This window comes from Myotis lucifugus, unplaced genomic scaffold (genome assembly GCF_000147115.1).
Source record: "Myotis lucifugus unplaced genomic scaffold, Myoluc2.0 scaffold_1037, whole genome shotgun sequence".
In the NCBI taxonomy this organism is placed as follows: Eukaryota; Metazoa; Chordata; class Mammalia; order Chiroptera; family Vespertilionidae; genus Myotis; species Myotis lucifugus.
Genome location: NW_005872085.1, coordinates 95774 through 101387, shown reverse-complemented (window position 1 = coordinate 101387; position 5614 = coordinate 95774). Strand labels below are relative to the sequence as shown.

The window sequence follows — 5614 nt, the reverse complement described above, 5'->3', positions numbered from 1 at the left end:
AACAGGCCTAAAGGGAGAAACTGACAAAAATACAATTACAGTATGGAACCTGGACATGCCATTGACAGCAATGTACAGGTCATTCAAACAGAATATCAATTAGGAAATATTGGCCTTAAATGACACATTAAATCAAAGAAGCATATAGATATACAGTATATAGAACTTTCCATTTTAAAAAAATGTAATACATTTTTCTCAAGTCCATATGGAACATTTTCAAGGATAGACTATATGTTGGGGCATGAAAATCGTCCCAATAAATTTAAGAAGATTTAAATGATACTGAGCATATTTTTTTTTTTTTTACCAAAACAGTATGAAACTGGAAATTAACTACAGGAAGAAAGCTGGAAAAAAAACATGAATATGTGGAGATTAAATAACATGCCATTGAAAGCAATTGGGTCAAAGAAGAAATAAAAGAAGTGATCAAAACATACATAGACAAATGAAAGTGAAAGTGTACATATCAAAATTTGGGGGCTACAAAACAACAGTAATAAGAGGAAAGTTTACAGAATTGCAGACCTACCTCAAGAAATAAGAAAGATTTCAGATAAACAATCTACTACACCTTAAAAACCTAGAAAAATTTAAAAAAAAAACAAAGCCTAAAGTCACTAGAAGAAAGAAAATAATAAAAGTTATAGCAGAAAGAGTAAAATAGACAACAAAAAACAGTTAAAATTTAATAAAACAAAAAGCTAGTTCTTTGAAAAGATTAATAAATTGGCAAACCTCTGGCTAGACTCACTAAGAAAAAAAAAAGAGAAAGGATTCAAATAAGTAAAATCAGAAATGAAAGAAATTAAGCTACAATGGACACCACAGAAATGGAAAGGATTATATGAAAGGCTAGTTAAGCCACCAAAATCAACAACTTAGAAGACATGGAAAAATTCTTAGAAATATATAGCCTTCCTAGACTGAATCATGAAGAACTGGAAAACCTAAATAGAATGATCATTAGTCAGGAAATTGAAACAATAATTTAAAAAACTCCTCAAACTCTCACCAGTTTATCTCAGTAGATAGAGTGTTGGCCTGTGGACTGAAGGGTGTTGGGTTCGATTCTGGTCAAGGGCATGTACCTCAGTTGCAGGTTCCTTCCCAGCTCAGGCCCTGGTCAGGGTGCATGCAGGAAGGCAAGCAATCAATGTGTTTCCCTCAGATCAATGTTTTTCGCTGTCTTTCCCTCTCTCTTTCATTCTCTCTAAAAATCAATGGAAAAATATCCTTGGGTGAGGATTTAAAAAATAAAACAAAATAAAAAACCTCCTTAAAAAAGGAACTTCCAGAACCAGATGGAGTCACTGGTGAATTCTACCAAACATTCAAATAAGACTATTACCTATCTCAAAGTCTTCTGAAAAACTGAAGAGGAAGGAATACTTCCTAACTCATATTATGAGTCCAACATTACGTTGAGACCAAAATGAAGCAAAGGCAATGCAGAAAAACAACAACAACCAAAAACTCACAGGTCAATATCTCTGAAGAACATAGATTCAAAAACCCTGAACAAAATACTAGTGAATCTGATATAATACACAAAAGAACCCCATATTAGCAACAAAACAAACAGAAAACCTCCTGAAAATATTCATTTTTAAGAAAATGAGGGTAAAAGAATCTCATTATGAACAAGTGGGATTAATCATGACCAAGGATGTTTCAACATAAGCAAATCAATCAATGTGATACAACACAGTAATAAAAGATAAAAATTATATAATTATAGGAAAAGATGAAGAAAACACATTTGACAGGCTAAAACACTCATTATGGCTAGAACACTCAATAATATGGTTATAGAAGAAAAGTACCTCAACATAATAAAGCCCATATGTGACAAACTCTCAATTAATATCATACTCAATGGTAAAAAACTGAAAGATTTTCTTCTAGGATCAGGAACAAGACAAGGATGCCCACTCTCACCACAGTTATTCAACTAACTACTGGAAGTCCTACCAGAGCAATCAAGCAAGAGAAAAAATAAAAGGCATCCTAATTAGAAATAAATAAGCAAAACTCTCACTACTGGTAGACAGCATTTTTCCATATATAGAATACCCTAAAGACTCCACCAAAAGACCATTAGAAATAATAAACAAGTACAGTAAAGTTTCAGAACACAAAATCAATGTACCAGAATCCATTGTATTTCTATACATTAACAATGAAATGTTAGAAAGAGCAATGAAGGAAACAATCCCATGTAGAATTGTAACAGCAAGGATAAAATACCTAGGAATGAACATAAGTGAAGGGCCTAACCCATGGACACAGACAATAGTGTGGGAGGCCTGGAAGGGGTAGTGTAGAGGAGGTCAAAAATGAATGAATTGGGGGGGGGGTGGACTGGACATCTGTAATACTTTCAACAATAAAGATAATTTTTTTAAAAGTGAAGGAACTATACACTGAAATCTATGACATTGTTAAAAGAAATTGAAGACACAAAGAAGTAGAAAGATATTCTATGTTCATCAATTAGAATTAACATTGTTAAAATGGCCATATTACCTAAAGCAATATACAGATTTAATGCAATCCCCATCAAAATCCCAGTGGCATTTTTCACAGAAATAGAATTTAAAAATCTCAAATTTGTATGAACCCAACAAAAGACCCAAATAGCTAAAACAATAGTGTGTACATGTGTGTGGGGGTGGGGGGGGTAAGGGGGGTTATAAGCCAGAGGTATCACATTATCTGACTTAAAAATATACTACAAAGCTATAATAATCAATATAGTTTTGGTGGAAAAAAAGACACACAGACCAACGGAACAGAATTGAAAGCACAGAAATAAACCTACATATATATCAGCAAATAATTTTTGACAAAGGAGCCAAAAACATACAATGGAGAAAAGAAAGTTTCTTCAATAAATGGTGCTGGGGAAATTGGAAAGCCACATGCAAATGAATGAAACTAGACTGTGCTTTGTCACCATAAATAAAAATGAACTCAAAATGGATCAATGACCTGAATGTAAGACCTGAAATAACATAGGAGAAAGAATAGGTGCTAAACTTGTGGACCTTGGTCTAAGAGAGGAATTTATGAATTATACCTCAAAAGCAAGGGAAGTAAAAGCAAAAAATGAATGAATGGGATTATATCAAACTAAAAACCTTTGCACAGCAAAAGAAACAGTCAACAAAACAAAAAGGCAACCAACTAAATGGAAGAGATATTTGCAAACAACATTTCCAATAAGGAATTAATATCCAAAATATATAAAGAACTCATACAACTCAACAATAGCAAAACAAACAATCCAATTAAAAAATGGGCAGAGGACCTAAACAGACACCTCTCCCAAGAAGACATACAAATGGCCAACAGATATGTGAAAAGAGGCTTAACTTCACTAGCTATCAGGGAAATAAAAATTAAAATGAGATACCACCTCACACCTGTTAGAATGGCTATTCTCAACAAGATGAGAAGTAAGTGTTGGAGAGGATGTGAAGAAAAGGGAATCCCCATACACTGCTAGTGGGAATGTTAATTGGTGCAACCAGTATGGAAAACATTATGAAGGTTCCTCAAAAAATTAATAACAAAGCTACCATACGACCCAGAACTCCCTCATCTGTGCTCTACCTGAAAAAAACTGAAAACATCCTATCTAATAAAAGAAAAAGCTCAGGTCGCCGAGGTCCCTCAAGCTGAAGATGGCGGCGTCGGCAGCGAGGGCCGCTATGGCCCTGCGGGCCAGTAGCAGTCGGCCCGTGGCCTCGGTCAGGAAAATCCCCTGGACTGCCTCTTCAAGTGAGCCGAGAGAACACTTTGCACAGTTTGGCCATATACGAAAGTGCACTGTACCTTTTGACAAAGAGACTGGCTTTCACAGAGGTATGGGTTGGATTCACTTTTCTTCAGAAGAAGAACTTCAGAATGCACTACAACATGACAGTCATGTTATTGATGGAGTAAAACTCCATGTTCAAGCTCAGAGACCAAAAGTTTGGCAAAGGGATCAAACATCTGATGAAGAGAAAGATTTTTAAGACTATTACTACCTATTAAATAAAGGAACAAAACAAAACAAAAAATAAAAATAGGATAATTAACCGTACCTCCGATATGTTTCCCATTGGCTAATCAGGGCGATATGCAAATTAACTGCCAACCAAGATGGCGGCCGGCAGCCAGACAGCTGAAGCGAACAGAAGGCTTGCTTGCTCCAGTGATGGAGGAAGCCAAGGTTCCCCGCCTGCCACGGCCCGGCTCTGAGCCTGAAAGCAACAATGTTTCAATTATAGAAGCGAAACAAACCCCAGATACCTCCTTTCAGCCAGCCGAGGTCTCCAAGCTGGAGCTGCAACAGTGTTTCAATTATAGAAGCCAAACAAACCCCAGATACCTGCTTTCAGCAGCCAAGGCCTCAAGCTGGAACTGGCTCTCAGCTCCAGTGACAGCCATAGAAGGTAAATAAATCCCAGAATTAAAAAAAAGAAAAGAAAAAAAGGAGAGGTTGGGAGCTTCAGTCGCCCACCAGCCTGAAAACAGCCCTCAGCCCCTCACCCAGACTGGCCAGGCACCCCAGTGGGGACCCCCACCCTGAAGGGGGTGCAACCAGATACAAACAGCCATCAGTCCCTCATCCAGGCTGGCTAGGCACCCAAGCGGGACCCCCACCCTGATCCAGGACACCCTTCAGGGCAGACCAGCCGGCCCCCACCTGTGCACCAGGCCTCTATCCTATATAGTAAAAGGGTAATATGCAAACTGACCCTAACAGCAGAAAGACTGGGAATGACTGGTCACTATGACACACACTGACCACCAGGGGGCAGATGCTCAATGAAGGAGCTGCCCTATGGTGGTCAGGGCGCTCTCACATGGGGAGCTCTGCTCAGCCACAAGCCAGGCTGACGGCTGCCAGTACAGCGGTGGTGGTGGGAGCCTCTCCCGCCTCTTCAGCAGCGCTAAGGATGTCCGACTGCAGTTTAGGCCTGCTCCCCGCTGGCAAGTGGACATGCCCCAAGGGCTGCCGGGCTGCCAGAGGGATGTCTGATTGCCATCTTAGGCCCAATCCCCCGGGGAGCAGGCCTAAGCCAGCAAGTGGTCATCCCCTGAGGGGTCCCAGACTGCGAGAGGGCACAGGCCGGGCTAAGGGACCCCCCTCCCCCGAGTGCACAAATTTTTGTGCACCGGACTTCTAGTCTACACTAATAAAAGAGAAACATGGTAATTGGCGTACGACCGCTACCCTTCCCATTGGCTAATTAGCGAGATATGCAAATTAATCACCAGCCAAGATGGCGGTTAACTGTCAACAAAGATGGCGGTTAATTTGCATATGTAGGCACAATGCAGGGAGGCAAAAGGGAAAGCACCGAAGAAGCCCCCTGGCACTGACAGTGATCGGAAACCCAGGGGGGAGCTAAGAGCCGGGGGGCAGGGCAAAGGCGGCCCCCAGCCATTATCGGAGAATCCTGGCCTTTGCCGCACTGGCCAGTGATAGTGGGAAGTAGGGGTGGAGCCAGCGATGGGAGCTGGGCCGGGGCGGAGCCCGCGATCCTGGGGTGGCTGCAGCTGTTGGTCTCCGCTGCCCGGAGCCCACTATCAGGGAGCGGTTGAGCTGGGTGGG

The 5614-nt window shown here is 40.8% G+C and overlaps 1 pseudogene; it reads left to right on the top strand.

The window, feature by feature from the left end:
* The first annotated feature begins 3668 nt into the window (after positions 1–3668).
* On the top strand, positions 3669–4066 carry LOC102419485 (annotated as a pseudogene).
* Positions 4067–5614: the final 1548 nt, after the last annotated feature.